Genomic DNA, 20,894 nt, shown 5'->3' with positions numbered 1-20,894 from the left:
AGATCCCGTTTCTGCTACAAAATACAAAAATTAGCTGGGCGTGGTGCCGGGCGCCTGTAATCCCAGCTACTTGGGAGGCTGAAGCAGGAGAATCACTTGAACCTGGGAGGCAGAGGTTGCAGTGAGCCGAGATTGCGCCACTGCATTACAGCCTGGGCCACAAAAGAGGTTCTGTGTCAAAAAAAAAAAAAAGAGAGCGAGAGAAAGCAGGTAGTAGAGGCACACTGAAAGATGACACAGATTCTGAAATTAACAGACAAAGACTTTGAAATAACTGTGATACATATACTAAAATACTAAAGAAAAATATGAAAAAGTATTTAAAAAGAGATGATTTAAGCAAAAAAAGAAAAACTATTTTTAAAAAATCCTAATGGAAATTTTAGAATGAAAAAAATAGGTAAAATTAAGAATACATTCAGTTGGTTTAAAAAAATGGCTGAATAAGACAATAAGAAACAAATTAGTGAACTCAAAAACACCTTAATAGAAAGTATTCACATTGAAGTACAAAAAATATGGACAAGATAGAAAAGAGATATTCTAGCATATCAGAGAGATATAGACAATATCAAAGTCTAATAAGGATGAAATTAAATTTTCAGAAGGGGAGAGAGATAATGAAGCAAAATAATTGAAGATAATAAATGAGAATTTTCCAATGCTGTTTAAAGTCATCAACCCAACAATTCAAAAAGCTCAACAAATTCAGTGAAAGATAAACACACACACACAAATCTATAACAAAGTATGCCCTAGTCAAACTTTCTAAAACCAAGAATAAAGAGAAAATGGTAAAAGTACACACAGAAAGGAAACAAATTGTATTCAGGGTAACAACAATAAGAAAGGCAAGTAACTTTTCCTTAGAAACAAGGAATGCCAGAATTAAGACAATTATTTTTTAGTGTGGAAAGAACAACATTTATAACCCTAAGTTTTACAGTAAGCAAAAATATTCTTTAAAAATAAAGATGAAATAATATCATTCTCAGAAAATAAAGGAAGCGGAGAGGATCATCATCAGCAGGTCTACACCAAAGGAAATACTAAAGGAAGATCTTCAGGCTGAAGGGAAATGAGCCAAGATGAAAGCACGGATCTGCAGGGAGGAATGAGGAACACCAGAGTGAATCAGTGAGTTTAGATATAATAAAGATAAAATTCAAAACATGTAAGACTATTGATTCTGTAAAGAAAAAATAAGAACATTGTATTCTGTATTGCATAACATACACACAGTGTAAGAACACTGTATGTTTTATAACATACACGCAATATATAAGAATATTGTATTGTGTGTTTTATAACATATTATTACAACAATAGCACAAAGATTAGAGGTCATAGTAAGTCAAATTATAAAATTATGATGGTCTAATATTCTTATGTTGTTTGAGAAACGGTATATTATTAAATAATGGTATGCTGAGAAAAGTTTAAAGTGTAATTGTAATCTCTAAACACTAAAAACAATACAAAAACGTATAGTTAAATATCAATAGCAATCATAAAGTGGAATATTGAAAGATAATAAACCCAAAAGAAGGCAGAATAAGAGAAACAGGACAAAGATTCAACAGGACAAATAGAAAATAAATGGCAAGATGGTAGACTTAAACCCAATTAAATGAATAATTATATTAGATTTACATTAACTAAATACTCCAATTAATCTGACAAAGATTATCAGACTAGGTTTAAAAATAAAAATAAAGACCCAACTATATTTATAAAAAAAGAAACTTTAAACATAAACACACCATTAGGTTAAAATTTAAATGATGAAATATACATACCAAGTAGTTAATACCACCTCAAGTAGATGACAAGAAAAGTACCCAGGGCAGAAACTTCCATGAGGTTGCAGTCCAACTGCAACCCAGTGGAGCTTCAGTCAGTTTAAGGCTTGGTTGGCCTGGAGGACCCACTTCCAAGTTGGTTTAGTGACATAGCTATTGCCAAGAGGCCTCAGTTTCTCACCATGTGGGTCGCTCCATTAAGCTACATTAAAGATATTAAAATTTCTATTAAGTTATTTATATTAAAGATACAAATTATATAAATATAGACATTTCATTTTTAAAAAAGAATCAATTTATCAAGAAGACAATGTTCAATGCATAGATGCTTAATACAGACCTTAAAAATACATGAAGCAAAATCCAATAGAAATAAAGGATGAAATAAACAAATCCACAGTTGTAACTGGAAATTATAATATTATTCTCTTAATAGTTAATTGATTGATATTCCTTCCTTCAAGATGTGTAGCCCAATTCCCCTCCCCTAGAGTATGGGCTGGACCTGCTTTTAATGAATAGAGTAATGGAATTGAAAAATTGTGACTTTGGAGACTAGGTCACAAAAAGTCACTATGGCTTCTATCTTGCTTGCTCTGTCTGTCTCAAATGACTTACTGTGGGGAAGACATCAGCATATCACGAGTGGCTTCATGGAGTGGCCCACGTGGTAAATAACTAAGTCCTCTTGTCAATAGCCATATGACTAAGCCATCTTGGAAGTGGGTCCTCTGGACCCAACCAAGCCTTAAGCTGACTGCAGCCCCATTGGATTGCAGTTGGACTACAACCTCATGATACCCTGAACCAACACCACCCAGATAAGCTTCTTCTAGATTCCTGAAACTCCTAAACTATGTGAAATAATAAATATTTGTTCTTTTAAGTCACTGACTTTGAGAGTAATTCATTAGGCAGCAGTAGATAACGAAGACACTGTAAACTAACATAACCAGCAGACGTGTTCAGAACACTACATTCAACAACTGTTGAAGGCACATTCTTTACACATGCATATGGAACATTCACCAAGAGAGACCACTTCCTGGGCTCCAAAACAAGCCTCTATAAATTACAAAGTCATGAAATCAACAGAGTATTTTATCTTACCAAATGGCATTAAATTAGAAATCAATAACATAATGATAACAAGAAAGTTTATGAATGTTTGGAAATTAAGTAGCACAGTTCTAAATAATCCTTGGTTCAATGACAAAAATCACAAGGGAAATAAGAAAGCATTTAGAACTGAATTATAATGAAAGCACACTATATCAAAATAGGAAACAACTAAAGCAGTGCTTAGAGTGAAATTTATAGCTTGAAGTGTTTAAATCGGGAAAAAAAAAAGCTTAAATCAATGATCTAAGTTTATACCTTAAAAAGTTCCAGAAAAAGGCAAGTTAAACCTAAAGTTAGGACGAAGAGAAAAATAATTAAAAGTAGACATCAAAGAAATAGAAATTAAATAGGAGTAGAAAGAATCAATCAAAACAACTTCTGATCAGGAAAAGATGGAACAGACTATTTTTCCCTGCTCCTCTCCATGAGATATAACTATACCTCTGGAAGTAATGCAAGAGCCAACCAAAGGAGAACTTTAAAAAGTAGTAAGAGGAAGGAGAACTGGTTTGCACTCCCCAGACTAAAAGAACAGCACAGTGACAGGATATCTCATGATTCCCACCAATAGAAGGTGACCCATAGTTGGCACTTTCCAACCCCTAACCTACCATTAGAGCATCTAAGGTAAGATCTTCCCCTGGATCTAACAGAAGTCTCTTCACAACACAAGGGAGTCAGGTACCATCAGCAAAAAAGATTGCTTGGAAGCCCTCTAATAATGAGGGGCCAGGTAATATGCACTTCTCTGCCTGGCCCATACTCTTCTCTTCATGAAGAGACACTGGGAGAGTATTCATGAGGCCTCTTCTTACCTACACTGAGAGAAACTGGGGCATGAGACCACTGGCAATTGGAATACCACTGCAACTAGAAACCCAGTCCTAGAGGCCTTTTTGTTTCATCTTGTCTGAGACTCTCCTTTCTCATGGGCCATAAATATATATACCTAGAACTTAAATTGTTGTGTCAGTTTTCTGTCATTTATTGTGTCAACTTTAGTAATTTTTGTCAATCAAGAATTTTATTCTTTTCATCTAAGTAGTTGAATTTATTGCAAAAAATGCTACATAATATTGTCATAACTTTTTTAAGGTCTGTAAGATCTGTAATAATGTCCCCTTGTTAGTTCCTGAGCTTTGTTGGTTTGGTTCGGTTTGGTTTTGTTTTGTTTTGTTTTTTTTCCAAAAAACTGAGTTTTGGTAACATTGATTGAAGTAACTGAAAATTTTATGGACATAATTGTAGCTTCACATACGCTTGTAAAAAATAATACATAGAGACCCCATGTACCTTTTAGCCAACTCCCCCCAGTGGTAACATTTTGAAATTTATAGTACAATATTATAAAACCAATATATTATGACATAGATCCAACAATTGAATTCAGGTAATTTCTGCCAGTTTTACTTCTAAAAACGTGTGTGTGTGTGTGTGTGTGTGTGTGTGTGTGTGTATTTCATTCTAGAAAATTAAATCCCAAGTGTGGATTCATGTATCCATCACTACAGTCAAAACACAGGACAATTCCATCACCACAAGAGCCCCTCCTGATGCCCTTTTATAACCACACCTACCTTGCTCCTGTCTTCCCCTCCTTTGTCCCTAACCCTGGATCACTGATCTGCTCTCCATTTCTAAAATTGTTATTTCAAAAATGTAATATAAATGGAATCATACTGCATGTCAACTTTTGGAGGCTCTGGGTCCATTTATATCTTCTATTTCAGTATCCAGTCACCTCTTTAGATGTATCATACAGGTGCTAGCTTAGTTTTGTGGGCTTTGGTTTGAATGAGAATTTTACTTTCCAATTCTTGTAGTTTTATTTCTGTTTCCTTGGTGTTGTACTACCGGGGCTACTGCTATCCCTGCTGATTGAGGGGATGGATGGGGCTCTCCAGTGGGCCATGGGGAAAGAGAGTCTCAGGCCAGTTGGGACGAGGAAGCCACCAGGACTGTGCTGCTAATGGTAGTGGTGTCCCACTTGCCAGTGGTCACCTGCCCTAGTGTCTCTCAGAAAGGTTGTTACTTAAGAGCTTTTTTTCACAAGGGTATTCTGACTAATAAATTAAGAAAATAGAATTGAAATATCACCACTTTTCAGGTTGGTATAAATTACTGGTTCTAAGCAATGTTCATAAATGCCTACTAATATCACAAAAAGGAGACAGCATTTTTGTGGCTGTCTGAATAGCTCTGTCAGCCCTTTGTGGCTGTCTGAATAGTAATGATAGCTCTATTACTACGTATCTATTGGAACAACACAAAGCATGATAAAAGATTCATGTATAAAGAAATTGTAAAACTATTCTTATAATTGAGAGCAACATAAATGTCAAACTATAAGAAAATAATAAAATAAATTTTGGTATATCAGAAATACCATTTTATGCCTCCTAATAGAAATATTACCACCTACAAAGAGTTCTTTCTAAAAAACAATGAAATACCTCTGAGCACATCTACCCATTTAGAAAAATTATAAGAGATGGAGAAACATGTTAACATCTTAGAGGTACAATTGGCAAACTCCAGACTTTGGGAAAAGGCAAGATAAAGAATCCAGACTCTTCAAAAAATACAACTCAATGAAAAAATAGAGAAGGAATATATAGATTAATTGAGGTCCAAGAAAAAGGAAATGACATGTCTGCACAAAGGTTTGTACAAGAATGTTTATATAAAAGTAACTGTGTGAGATGAGAGATACGTTAATCTGCCTATCATAACCATTTTACTACCTATATGTATCCTATAACATCATATTGCAAATCTCAAATATGCACAATAAAAATTTCATTTTTAAAAAAAGAATGTTCAAATAAGTTGTATTTATGATGACCATTAATAGCTTAGAATAGGCAAAAACTATAATAATTAAAATCAGAATAGAGGTTTTGTCTAGGATGTTGGGGGTGAGCGTTGATTGTAAAGAGGCATAGGAGAAATTTCTAGGGTGAAGAAAATATTCCATCTTGACAGGTGGTGGGTTACAGTTAGGTAGGTGTACACATTTGTCAGAATCCAGCAAAGTATATATTTAAGATCTCTGCATTTTCCTCTATGCACAGATCTCAAATGCACAGATTTATTATACCTCAATAAAGAGGTACTTTGCAAATTTTTAAAAGTCTCGGCAAAGAGCTTTAAAACTGATATGCCTTTTAATAAAGTATTAATAGCTCTACTACTAGGTATCTATTGGAAAAATACAAAATGTGATAAAAGCTTTATGTACAAAGGAGTTGTAAAAATATTCTTATAATTAATTTGAGAGCAACATAAATGTCAAACAATAAGGAGGCAATAAAATAAATTTCAGTATATCAGAAAAATGGAATTAGCCATAAAAGATAAGTTCAAGAAATAACATCTAACGATGAGGAACAAGATTTAATTTACAAATATAAAATTAAGTACGTAAAGTTACATCTTGTACACCTTATTTCAAATTGGAAGTCTCCAATGACAAGAAAAGGGATATGAAAATTGTATGGATGGGGTGATCTCAATTATAAGGAAGAAAAATTCATAAAGACTAAAGTATTTCAACATGTAAATAGGCAGGGGATCTGAGGGGTGGCATTCTGCAATGCAATCCTGTCACTAACTAAGGTGGCTCAAATTCCACGGGTTAAGGGCACAGTTAGCACAAGACTGCCCTCACTTTAGATGCCAGCCACAAGCTTGGGGTTCCCAGGCAACCCTAACCAACTGGTTACAAATCCAGAGGCTTCCACCATCCACTGAGGTTCAATAATTCAGAAAACAACTCACAGAACTCAAGAAAGTCATATACTTATGATTATAGTTTTATTACAGAAAAAAGTATGTAAATAAGAACCAGCCAAAAAAAGAGACCTGTAGGATGACCCTTGGGAAGGTCTCAAATGTGAAGCTTCCATGTCCTCAGGACAAGGCACCCTCTGTGCACACTGATGTGTACCATCAACCAGAAAAGCCTACCCCAGCTTCAGTGTCCAGAGTTTTTATTGTGATTTCATTAGCAAGACATGATTGAATCACTGCCCATGTGATTGACTCAGTCTCCAGCTTTCCTACCCAGATGTTGGGATGATGTGATGTGGCTTAAAGCACCAACCCTCTAATCACTTTGTTGGTCTTTCTGACCTGACCTGAAGATACAGAGGGGGCCTACCATGGGTTACTCTAGTAGTCTAAACTCAGGTGTTATCCCAGGGGCCTCCGATGAATAATAGACATTCTTGAGGAGAAGCCAAGATGGCCAAATAGGAACAGCTCTGGTCTACAGCTCCCAGCGTGAGCGACGCAGAGGACGGGTGATTTCTGCATTTCTATCTGAGGTACTGGGTTCATCTCACTACGGAGTGCCAGACAGTGGGCGCAGGTCAGTGGGTGTGCACACCATGCGCCAGCCGAAGCAGGGCGAGGCATTGCCTCACTCGGGAAGCGCAAGGGGTCAGGGAGTTCCCTTTCCTAGTCAAAGAAAGGGGTGACAGACGGCACCTGGAAAATCGGGTCACTCCCACCTGAACACTGCGCTTTTCCGACAGGCTTAAAAAACGGCACACCAGGAGATTATATCCCACACATGGCTCGGAGGGTCCTACACCCACAGAGTCTCGCTGATTGCTAGCACAGCAGTCTGAGATCAAACGGCAAGGTGGCAGCGAGGCTGGGGGAGGGGCGCCTGCCATTGCCCAGGCTTGCTTAGGTAAACAAAGCAGCCTGGAAGCTCGAACTGGGTGGAGCCCACCACAGCTCAAGGAGGCCTGCCTGCCTCTGTAGGCTCCACCTCTGGGGGCAGGGCACAGACAAACAAAAAGACAGCAGTAACCTCTGCAGACTTACATGTCCCTGTCTGACAGCTTTGAAGAGAGCACTGCTTCTCCCAGCACGCAGCTGGAGATCTGAGAACGGGCAGACTGCCTCCTCAAGTGGGTCACTGACCCCTGACCCCCAAGCAGCCTAACTGGGAGGCACCACCCAGCAGGGGCAGACTGACACCTCACACGGCCGGGTACTCCAACAGACTTGCAGCTGAGGGTCCTGTCTGTTAGAAGGAAAACTAACAAACAGAAAGGACATCCACACCAAAAACCCATCTGTACATCACCATCATCAAAGACCAAAAGTAGATAAAACCACAAAGATGGGGAAAAAACAGAGCAGAAAAACTGGAAACTCTAAAAAGCAGAGCGCCTCTCCTCCTCCAAAGGAACGCAGTTCCTCACCAGCAATGGAACAAAGCTGGACAGAGAATGACTTTGACGAGCTGAGAGAAGAAGGCTTCAGACGATCAAATTACTCTGAGCTACGGGAGGAGGTTCAAACCAAAGGCAAAGAAGTTGGAGACTTTGAAAAAAATTTAGAAGAATGTATAACTAGAATAACCAATACAGAGAAGTGCTTAAAGGAGCTGATGGAGCTGAAAACCAAGGCTCGAGAACTACGTGAAGAATGCAGAAGCCTCAGGAGCCGATGCAATCAACTGGAAGAAAGGGTATCAGCGATGGAAGATGAAATGAATGAAATGAAGCAAGAAGGGAAGTTTAGAGAAAAAAGAATAAAAAGAAACGAGCAAAGCCTCCAAGAAATATGGGACTATGTGAAAAGACCAAATCTACGTCTGATTGGTGTACCTGAAAGTGACAGGGAGAATGGAACCAAGTTGGAAAACACTCTGCAGGATATTATCCAGGAGAACTTCCCCAATCTAGCAAGGCAGGCCAACATTCAGATTCAGGAAATACAGAGAACGCCACAAAGACACTCCTCGAGAAGAGCAACTCCAAGACACATAATTGTCAGATTCACCAAAGTTGAAATGAAGGAAAAAATGTTAAGGGCAGCCAGAGAGAAAGGTCGGGTTACCCTCAAAGGGAAGCCCATCAGACTAACAGCAGATCTCTCGGCAGAAACTCTACAAGCCAGAAGAGAGTGGGGGCCAATATTCAACATTCTTAAAGAAAGGAATTTTCAGCCCAGAATTTCATATCCAGCCAAACTAAGCTTCATAAGTGAAGGAGAAATAAAATACTTTACAGACAAGCAAATGCTGAGAGATTTTGTCACCACCAGGCCTGCCCTAAAAGAGCTCCTGAAGGAAGCGCTAAACATGGAAAGGAACAACTGGTACCAGCTGCTGCAAAATCATGCCAAAATGTAAAGACCATCGAGACTAGGAAGAAACTGCATCAACTAATGAGCAAAATAACCAGCTAACATCATAATGACAGGATCAAATTCACACATAACAATATTAACTTTAAATGTCAATGGACTAAATGCTCCAATTAAAAGACATAGATGGCAAATTGGATAGAGTCAAGACCTATCAGCGTGCTGTATTCAGGAAACCCATCTCACATGCAGAGACACACATAGACTCAAAATAAAAGGATGGAGGAAGATCTACCAAGCAAATGGAAAACGAAAAAAGGCAGGGGTTGCAATCCTAGTCTCTGATAAAACAGACTTTAAACCAACAAAGATCAAAAGAGACAAAGAAGGCCATTACATAATGCTAAAGGGATCAATTCAACAAGAAGAGCTAACTATCCTAAATACATATGCACCCAATACAGGGGCACCCAGATTCATAAAGCAAGTCCTGAGTGACCTACAAAGAGACTTAGACTCCCACACATTAATAATGGGAGATTTTAACACCCCACTGTCAACATTAGACAGATCAACGAGACAGAAAGTCAACAAGGATACCCAGGAATTGAACTCCGCTCTGCACCAAGTGGACCTAATAGACATCTACAGAACTCTCCACCCCAAATCAAAAGAATATACATTTTTTTCAGCACCACACCACACCTATTCCAAAATTGACCACATACTTGGAAGTAGGGCTCTCCTCAGCAAATGTAAAAGAACAGAAATTATAACAAACTATCTCTCAGACCACAGTGCAATCAAACTAGAATTCAGGATTAAGAATCTCACTCAAAACCGCTCAACTACATGGAAACTGAACAACCTGTTCCTGAATGACTACTGGGTACATAACGAAATGAAGGCAGAAATAAAGATGTTCCTTGAAACCAACGAGAACAAAGACACAACATACCAGAATCTCTGGGATGCATTCAAAGCAGTGTATAGAGGGAAATTTATAGCACTAAATGCCCACAAGAGAAAGCAGGAAAGATCCAAAATTGACACCCTAACATCACAATTAAAGGAACTAGAAAAGCAAGAGCAAACACATTCAAAAGCTAGCAGAAGGCAAGAAATAACTAAAATCAGAGCAGAACTGAAGGAAATAGAGACACAAAAAACCCTTCAAAAAATGAATGAATCCAGGAGCTGGTTTTTTGAAAGGATCAACAAAATTCATAGACCGCTAGCAAGACTGAGAAAGAAAAAAAGAGAGAAGAATCAAATAGACACAATAAAAAATGATAAAGGGGATATCCCCACCGATCCCACAGAAATACAAACTACCATCAGAGAATACTACAAACACCTCTACGCAAATAAACTAGAAAATCTAGAAGAAATGGATAAATTTCTGGACACATACACTCTCCCAAGACTAAACCAGGAAGAAGTTGAATCTCTGAATAGACCAATAACAGGCTCTGAAATTGTGGCAATAATCAACAGCTTACCAACCAAAAAGAGTTCAGGACCAGATGGATTCACAGCCGAATTCTACCAGCGGTCCAAGGAGGAAATGGTACCATTTCTTCTGAAACTGGCAAACTGTATCCAGCAGCACATCAAAAAGCTTATCCACCATGATCAAGTGGGCTTCATCCCTGGGATGCAAGGCTGGTTCAATATACGCAAATCAATAAATGTAATCCAGCATATAAACAGAACCAAAGACAAAAACCACATGATTATCTCAATAGATGCAGAAAAGGCCTTTGACAAAATTCAACAACCCTTCATGCTAAAAACTCTCAATAAATTAGGTATTGATGGGACATATTTCAAAATAATAAGAGCTATCTATGACAAACCCACAGCCAATATCATACTGAATGGGCAAAAACTGGAAGCATTCCCTTTGAAAACTGGCACAAGACAGGGATGCCATCTCTCACCACTCCTATTCAACATAGTGTTGGAAGTTCTGGCCAGGGCAATTAGGCAGGGGAAGGAAATAAAGGGTATTCAATTAGGAAAAGAGAAAGTCAAATTGTCCCTGTTTGCAGATGACATGATTGTATATCTAGAAAACCCCATTGTCTCAGCCCAAAATCTCAAGCTGATAAGCGACTTCAGCAAAGTCTGAGGATACAAAATCAATGTACAAAAATCACAAGCATTCTTATACACCAACAACAGACAGAGAGCCAAATCATGAGTGAACTCCCATTCACAATTGCTTCAAAGAGAATAAAATACCTAGGAATCCAACTTACAAGGGATGTGAAGGACCTCTTCAAGGAGAACTACAAACCACTGCTCAAGGAAATAAAAGAGGATACAAACAAATGGAAGAACATTCCATGCTCATGGGTAGGAAGAATCAGTATCGCGAAAATGGCCATACTGCCCAAGGTAATTTACAGATTCAATGCCATCCCTATCAAGCTACCAATGACTTTCTTCACAGAATTGGAAAAAACTACTTTAAAGTTCATATGGAACCAAAAAAGAGCCCGCATCGCCAAGTCAATCCTAAGCCAAAAGAACAAAGCTGGAGGCATCACACTACCTGACTTCAAACTATACTACAAGGCTACAGTAACTGAAACAGCATGGTACTGGTACCAAAACAGAGATATAGATCAATGGAACAGAACAGAGCCCTCAGAAATAACACCACATATCTACAACTATCTGATCTTTGACAAACCTGAGAAAAACAAGCAATGGGGAAAGGATTCCCTATTTAATAAATGGTGCTGGGAAAACTGGCTAGCCATATGTAGAAAGCTGAAACTGGATCCCTTCCTTACACCTTATACAAAAATCAATTCAAGATGGATTAAAGACTTAAACGTTAGACCTAAAACCATAAAAACCCTAGAAGAAAACCTAGGCATTACCATTCAGGACATAGGCATGGGCAAGGACTTCATGTCTAAAACACCAAAAGCAATGGCAACAAAAGCCAAAATTGACAAATGGGATCTAATTAAACTAAAGAGCTTCTGCACAGCAGAAGAAACTACCATCAGAGTGAACAGGCAACCTACAAAATGGGAGAAAATTGTCGCAACCTACTCATCTGACAAAGGGCTAATATCCAGAATCTACAAAGAACTCAAACAAATTTACAAGAAAAAAACAAACAACCCCATCAAAAAGTGGGCGAAGGACATGAACAGACACTTCTCAAAAGAAGACATTTATGCAGCCAAAAAACACATGAAAAAATGCTCACCATCACTGGCCATCAGAGAAATGCAAATCAAAACCACAATGAGATAACATCTCACACCAGTTAGAATGGCAATCATTAAAAAGGAAACAACAGGTGCTGGAGACGATGTGGAGAAATAGGAACACTTTTACACTGTTGGTGGGACTGTAAACTAGTTCAACCATTGTGGAAGACAGTGTGGCGATTCCTCAGGGATCTAGAGCTGGAAATACCATTTGACCCAGCCATCCCATTACTGGGTATATACCCAAAGGACTATAAATCATGCTGCTATAAAGACACATGCACACGTATGTTTATTGCAGCATTATTCACAATAGCAAAGACTTGAAACCAACCCAAATGTCCAACAATGATAGACTGGATTAAGAAAATGTGGCACATATACACCATGCAATACTATGCAGCCATAAAAAATGATGAGTTCATGTCCTTTGTAGGGACATGGATGAAACTGGAAATCATTCTCAGTAAACTATCACAAGAACAAAAAACCAAACACCGCATATTCTCACTCATAGGTGGGAATTGAACAATGAGAACACATGGACACAGGAAAGGGAACATCACACTCTGGGGACTGTTGTGGGGTGGGGGGAGGGGGGAGGGATAGCATTGGGAGATATACCTAATGCTAGATGAAGAGTTAGTGGGTGCAGCGTGCCAGCATGGCACATGTATACATATGTAACTAACCTGCACATTGTGCACATGTACCCTAAAACTTGAAGTATAATTTAAAAAAAAAAATAGAATTTCTGAATCTCTGAAAACACGGTAATGCCAAGCTTTAGCCTTTATATTTGGAAGTAACCAACTATAACTTAGGATGAAAAGAAGAAAAGCATTGAATGCTTTGCTCAGACCACAAATTCCATATCCATTTTCCCTAGCATTTGGGATAATTAAGTTCATTGTACTAGTGGTTTTTTTTTTTTTTCCTTAGGGATTCTACCTGGAATATACTAATATTTTCAAGCACTCATAGAAAATGGTGTAAATAAAATTGTTACGCATGGAAATACACATTTACAATTTTGATATATTTTGCCAAATTGCTCTCTAAAAGGGTTAATTCCATTTATGTTCCAACAAAATATTTGTTTTCCCACATCCTTCCCCATATTAAATGTTAATCTGTTCAATTTGTCAATCAGACACAAGGAAAATTATATCCTTATTATTTAATTTGCATTTTCTGAATTGTGAAGATATTAAATATACTCATGTCAATAGGCTATTATCTTTCATTTCAGTATCTGGATGTGAGTGGTTTTTGCCTATTTGTTGCTTATTGACTTGTAAGAGATCTTTGTATATTAAAGAAATTTAGCCCTTTAAAAAAAAAAAATAGACATTCTTACCACTTGGAAGATTCCAAAGGTTTAGGGGCTGCCTCCCATGAACTAAGGACAAAGACCAGATAGATTCTTTACTAAACAACAAAGTCTAAGATAATATTTTCTGATTTACACTATTTCTGACTTTCTACATTGTTTTATATAAGCATGGATTACTTGATCAGAAAAAACGACTAATGAAATAAAGAATAAAGAGAGAGAAAAAATTTCTAAAAGTCACCTAAAACAAAGTCCTTGGAAAATATAGTAAATCTAGGAGGTAAGTTTCATTCTCCCACCTTCATACAAAAAAAGAAGTTATATATTAATTATGAATCCTATGAGGAAAATGTGCAAACTGAAATGTTAAGACTGGAAGCCAAAAAATTCCAAAACTCAAAAGAATTTTTATTAGGAACAGTGAAAATGGGACCAGGTTTATTAAGAACTCTTGGAACTTTTCGAAACTTCACCACACTGAAGAAGCAGTATGGACCCAAAGGATACAAACGAAGATCTGAGACTCCAATGCACCCCCAAACTGGAGGGTAGAGGAGAAAATGAAAATTACATCTGAGATGGCTTTGACGGCCATTGCAGTGGAATCTGTCGGTAGTGATGAAAAGGCTCAGGTCTATGGGACTTTGTCTCCCAGGACAGTTTCCCAGGACTGCAAGAGTTCTTCATTTATGCAAACAGCAGGAGAAGGCAACAGGCAAGGTGGGGAGTTAGCTCCTCTCCAAAGAGAAAAAGGAATATGCTTCTCCTCCCTCCACCAGGAATGGGACTCAGCCATGTCAAGACTGGTACTAAAAAAAAAAAAAATGAGATTTGCCAAACCCAGAGGAGAAAAGACACAGACAGAGAAGCAAATTTCCTTTCCAAAAATTAATCAAAGCTTTAGCTCCCTCCCTCCACCCACTAAACTGGCATCAAGACTTGAACCTTAGGATCCACAATGGTATTCGAAGAGAATGATGAGGAAACCTATAAAGTCATTATTCACTGTTCATGTAAAAAACACCACACCTAACTAGAAGTCTACACATTTAAGAGCAAGCAAACAGAAAAATACATTGTTAGTGATAACACTTTGCAGCATATAAATGATGGGAAATGAATAAATGTTGAAAATGACATGGTGCAAAAAACATAAAGCAATCATGAATTAACTTTGTACCAGCAAAACTGAAAATAACACCTATTTTATGAAATGAACCAAAGTGAAAAGGCAAAAGAAAAGAAACTGAGATTGCTTAAATAATTTGATATATTAATATATTACAAAAAAGAAATAGATCACATCATCTGGCTCTTGCAATTCAATTTAAAGGATCAAAAAATGAGGCTTATTTCACAGAAAAAATAAAGTAATCTTAATTATTCTATATAACATTAGCCAGTAACTACTACAATCAATGCATGTTTTTCATTTTATACAGGACACTTGGCTGGTTGGTAAAAAATAAGGTAACATGAAGTTTTCAGATGAACAAAAACTGAAATAACTTATTTATTAGAACAGAATACTAAATACAATAGAATAGAACACTAAAAAATGTAAAAAAGTATGTACTTCAGGCAGAAGGAGCATTATCACAGATGAAAAATTGAAGATGCAGAAAGGGATCAAAAGAATTGTGAGACTATATTGAAATGAACACTGTATTAAAACAAGAACACTAACATTTTTAGGATGTAGATTATACAGGTGAAATTAAAATACATGACAACGAGAGCATAGAAATCAGGAAAGGGACAAATAGAACTGAAATGTCTGAGTGTGCTTTTGCTTCACAGGACTAGAGTACAATTATCAATTAATATTTGAAGTTTATAAATTAAGAAGGCTTATTGTAATTTCTAGGAAATACTACAGGATGACTAAAAAAAAAAAAACACTTCAAAACTACCAGGAAGAAGCATTATAAAATCATAAAATTAATCAACTAGGAAAGCTCCTTCTAGCTAGGATTAGACCTCTACAGCTACAAAAATCACTGATTACAACTAAAATATCTAGTAAACAAAAGTCAACAATTGTGGGGAGAGTCAAAACACGGAAAAGTAGCCTAAAAGGAGGTGTTTTCTAGTTTTGTTTGTTCTCTTTTCTCTTACAACATGGATCCAAAGGCAGTCCTAATCATAGACTGTTCAACATTGGTGGTTAAGAATTCATGGATTCTGTGTGTTAGGCCTGAGAAACCAAGAAAAGGGCTCCTGAGGCTAAACGGGTGTACATGGGAATCCCCTATTTTCCCCATTATTTTTTTTCCAAGATATCCCCTCAGGGTGTGCCTGGTCCTGGAATATAGCTTAGACAACTGAATGTTCTTTAACTTGCAACTGGGTAAAAAAGCTGTGGTGCATCCAAAGTTAATGTTATTGGCCGATACTCTTTGGCAATAAAAAGGAATGGATTATTATTATACACACACACACACACACACACACCACGAATGAATTTCAAACACATCGTTATAACTGACGGAAACCATGCTCAACTATGATTTGATTTATATGACATTCTGGAAAATTCAAAATTAGAGGAACACAAACACATTGGTTGTTGCCAGAGAGTGGAGATGAGATGACTGAGTGCAAATGGGCAGCGCAGGGGACAGTTTTGCGATGACGCTGCCTTGTGGTTACATAAGTGCATGCATTCGCCAATCTCATGTAACTGTACACCAAAAAGAGTGAGTGTTACTGTGAGCAAAGAAAAAAATAATCAACCCAAAAAAGAAGGCAAGAAAGAGAAAAGGCATAAAACCAGACAAATAGAAAACACATAATTAGATGGTTGGTTTACCCCGTAATATATTAGTAAGTACAGTAATGGTAAGTAGACTGGATGTTTGAGTGAAATATCAATCACTAGATTTAAATATCAAAATCTAATGCTGTGCTGTGCGAAGGAGACACGCTTAAATTTGCTGGGTACATATTGAAAGCTGTAAGAGTAAATAACTGTGTAGATAGCATACATAACTAACCAAAAGAAAGTTGGGGTAGTTCTATTTAACATCAGAAGAGAATAGATGCAAAGAATTCTAAAGAAGGCCAAAGAATTACTCGAGATGAATACAGTTGTTTTATAATGATAAATGATTTGCTAAACAAGGAAGATACTAAATGTATATGTACTTAATTCACATGGCCTAAAAATATATAACAAAAATTGACAGAACCATGAGAAGAAACTGACAAACTCACAAGAGTGGAAGATTATAATACATATCTCGCATTAAGTAACAATAAAACACACAAAAAATACAGATCTTATCTAAAATCTGAGCAACATGATTCATAAACTTGACCTAGGAACAATGCATCCAAAAATTATAGAGTACATTCTGTTGTTAAACTCACGTAAGCTTCTTAAAAAATTAACCATATACAGGACCATTAAGAAGTCCTTTAAATATTTAAAGAACTGAAATCATTCAGGGAAAGTTCTCCAATCACAGTGTAATCATGCTAGAAATACATTTTTAAAATCAGGCATATTTCATGTATTTGAAAATTAAGAAACATGCTTCTAAATATTAGATGGGTCAAAGAAGAAAACGTGAGGGTCACAGAAAATATTTTGAACTAGATTACAAACAAAACACTACATATCAAAACTGAGTAATGAATTTAAAATAATTCTTAGTAGGACATGAATTTTACCATATGTGTGTGTGTATGGTGTGCGTGTGTGAAAAGAACAGCTAAAAATTAACAATCTAAACGTATGTCCCCAAAGATTAAAAAAGAACACTAAAATAAGCTTTAAGAAGCAAATAATAAAAAATGAGTGCAGAAATAACGAAACAGAAAATAAATAATAGAACGATAAGAGCCAAAAGAAATCAGAAAGTTTATTCTTTGCAAAAACTAATAATAAAACTCAAAACCTCAGGCAAAACTGTTTAACAAGAGAGATGGCATAATCAATAACACAAATGAAAAAGAACACATTATTTGAGATCCTGTCCCCGTTAAGAAGACAACAAGGAGATATTGTAACCAACTTTTATGTCAATAAATACACAATTTAGTTGAAAAGAGTAATTTCAAGGGAAAATAACCTGCCAAAATTGACAAGTGCAGAAAGAGAAAACACATATTCCTAAAACTTTTAAAGAAATCCAATCGGAAATTTAAAATGTTCTAACAAAGAAAACTCCAACTTCAGATGGTTCTACAGTGAATTCCAGAATGTTTAAATGATCTAGCCTTACACTAACTCTTCTACAGTAAAAGAAAGAGAAGATATACTCCCTAACTTATTTTACCAGGCTAGAAAAACCTGAACAAAACTTTGTAAGACAACATTACAGCCAGTGATCAAAGTTAACATGCCGGTAATGACACTCTGATATAATATGTGAAGAGAAGTTCGCTTCTATGACATTTCCCTCTAAAATCTGTAAGCCCAGTCTAATTATGAGAAAATAACAGACAAGCCCAAATTGACAGCCATTCTTCAAAACACCTGATCATTACTCTTTAAAAAATTAAAGTCATTAAAAAAGGAAAAACCATAAAACTATCACAGATTGGACGAGAATAAAGAAACATGATGGCTAAATGCAACAAGGTATACTAGATTGGGATCCCAGAACAGAAAAAAATATCTTAGAGGAAAAAAATGCAGAAATCTGAATAAAGTCTGCAGTTAGTTAATGGCATTGTACCAATGTTAATCTCTTAACCTTTCTTTTTCTTTTTTTTTTTTTTTTTTTGAGATGAAGTCTTGCTCTGTAACCCAGGCTGGAGTGCAGTGGCGTGATCTCAGCTCATTGTAACCTCTCTCTCCTGGGTTGAAGCGATTCTCCTGTCTCAGCCTCTCAAGTAGCTGGGATTACAGGTGCGCATCACCACACCCAGCTAATTTTGGTATTTTTAGTAGAGATGGGGTTTCACCATGTTGGCCAGGCTTGTCTCGAACTCCTGACCTCAGATGATCCACCCGCCTTGGCCTCCCAAAGTGCTGGGATTACAGGCATGAGCCACCACGCCTGGCCAATTTCTTAATCTTAATGTACCATGGTCATGTCAGATGAATGAGAGGAAGCTGAGTGAACGGTTATGTGAGAATTCTCTGTATATCTTTATAACTCTTCTAGAAATCTAACATTTCAAAATAAACATTTTTTAAAGAGTGAAGAGTAGTACAAGAAAGAAAAGTATGTAAACCCAAAAATCACACACTAAATAATTAGCAAACTTAATGTAGTAATATTCAAAGGAGGAGGAGGAAAAGGAGAAGGATGAGAAGCAGCAGGAGCAGGAAAAAGAAAAGGGGAAGAATAAAGACCAGGTTTGATCATGATCAGGAACACAGATTGGTTAAACATTAGGAGCAAAATCAATGTCATTCACAACATTAATAAACCAATGGTGAGTTCATTTGGTCATCTTTGTAGGTGCAGAGAAAAGTATGTGATACATTTCAACAGTCATGCTTTTCTTTAACTTCGCAAAATAGTAATAGATAATAATTTTATTAACCAGATAAAGGGTATCTATAGCCACAGAAAAAAATAAAATCTACAGCAAATATCAGACTTCAGAAAGAAATACTGAAAGCGTCCATTCAGGAACAAGATCTGTCCACAGTTAAGACAGACGGCTTCTGGCAGAGACAGAAACAAAACCTCCAACCCAGGGTTCTGACTGCAGTGCGCTCCAGTACCACCTCCCTGCCCCAGTCCACTTGCTTTCAACTCCTTGCTTTTTACCTATGCCTTGTAAAACAATAAAAATGTAGCCTCGCGGTGTAATTAAAAATAAACAATTCAAGTGTTTATTGGTTTGGGGTCATGTATAGGACGGAATGGCAACAGGAGGGGGTAAGAATATAAGCATAATTAAAATTAGGTTTAAATTCATTTTCATGAACTCCCACATCAGGAAGTAAAATTTTACATACGATTGTGTCGGGAATTGGTTCTTTCCGCTGGGTTCTTGGTCCGGCTGACTTCAAGCATGAAGCCACAGACCCTCGCGGTGAGTGTTACAGTTCTTAAAGATGGTGTGTCTGGAGTTTGTTCCTTCCAATGTTTAGATGTGTCTGGAATTTCTTCCTTCCGGTGGGTTTGTGGTCTTGCTAACTTCAGGAGTGAAGCTGCAGACTTTCACAGTGAGTGTTACAGCTCTTAAACGTGGTGCTTCCGGAGTTGTTTCTTCCTTCCGGTGGGTTCGTGGTCTTGCTGACTTCAGGAGTGAAGCCGCAGACCTTTGCAGTGAGCGTTACAGCTCATAAAGCTAGTGCGGACCCAAAGAGTGAGCAGCAGCAAGATTCATTGTGAACAGCGAAAGAACAAAGCTTCCACACCACGGAAAGGGACCTGAGCAGGTTGCTGCTGCTGGCCCGGGTGGCCAGCTTTTATTCCCTTATTTGGCCCCACCCACATCCTGCTGATTGGTCCATTTTACAGAGCACTGATTGGTCTGTTTTACAGAGTGCTGATTGGTCTGTTTTTACAGAGTGCTGATTAGTGCATTTACAAACCTTTAGCTAGACACAGAGTGCTGATTGGCGCATTTTTACAAGTGCTGATTGGTGTATTTACAATCCTTTAGCTAGACACAGAGTGCTGATTGGTGCATTTACAATCCTTTAGCTAGACACAGAGTGCTGATTGGTGTGTTTACAATCCTTTAGCTAGACAGAAAAGTTCTCCAAGTCCCCACCTGACCTAGAATCCCAGCGGGCTTCACCTCTCACAATCATATGACCTTTCTGCTAAAAACAAAAATATAGTCATCTTATTTATTGCAGTAACCCTCTCAGAGCATACTAAGAAAACTTTGATCCCATAAATAGCAAAACCCACTGCCAATGAATGGGGGCAACCATGCTCTAATAAATCTTTGTCTACAAAAACGGGTAGCTGGATGTGGCCCCTGAGCAGCAGTTTGCTGACTCCTACTCTGAAGGGGATCGGTCCCCCCAGAGGGTGCTGCTGCCTCTCCACTGTAATTTGTTTTGCCCCGGCTCCTGCACCCCCTCCACCTGCAGAGGACGCAGGTGCACTCCTGTTTCTCGCTGACAATTGCTCCTGGCTGAACCGCTCTTCTGTTAGTGGAGTCCCTCACCCATTACTGCTCATTGCTGCTGCTCTGCCCTCCCACAGGGCCTCTCCCCTTCTTTCCTGGGTGAGTCTAGCTCCAGTGCCTCTGCCATTTTCTCCAAAACTCTGGCTACCTTAATTCTTGTCTACAAGTCTGTCCTATCTGACCTCCTTTTCTTCTTGACCTTCTTTTCTCCCAGGACCTTGTCCTGCACCCACCTCG

General features: G+C 37.6%; 1 long non-coding RNA gene across 1 annotated transcript in view; it reads right to left on the bottom strand.

Moving 5' to 3' along the window:
• The window catches only part of LOC134730737 (uncharacterized), a 45,848-nt gene extending 25,889 nt beyond the window's left edge, over window positions 1–19,959 (bottom strand). The window contains exon 1 of the long non-coding RNA XR_010112692.1: window positions 19,528–19,959. This is a non-coding gene — a long non-coding RNA (uncharacterized LOC134730737). The remainder of the gene's footprint in view (window positions 1–19,527) is intronic.
• Between the last annotated feature and the right edge of the window lie 935 nt (window positions 19,960–20,894).

This window comes from Pan paniscus, chromosome 6 (assembly GCF_029289425.2).
Source record: "Pan paniscus chromosome 6, NHGRI_mPanPan1-v2.0_pri, whole genome shotgun sequence".
NCBI lineage: Eukaryota > Metazoa > Chordata > Mammalia > Primates > Hominidae > Pan > Pan paniscus.
The sequence above is the reverse complement of the archived record's forward strand: the minus strand, read 5'-3'. Positions and strand labels throughout refer to the sequence as shown.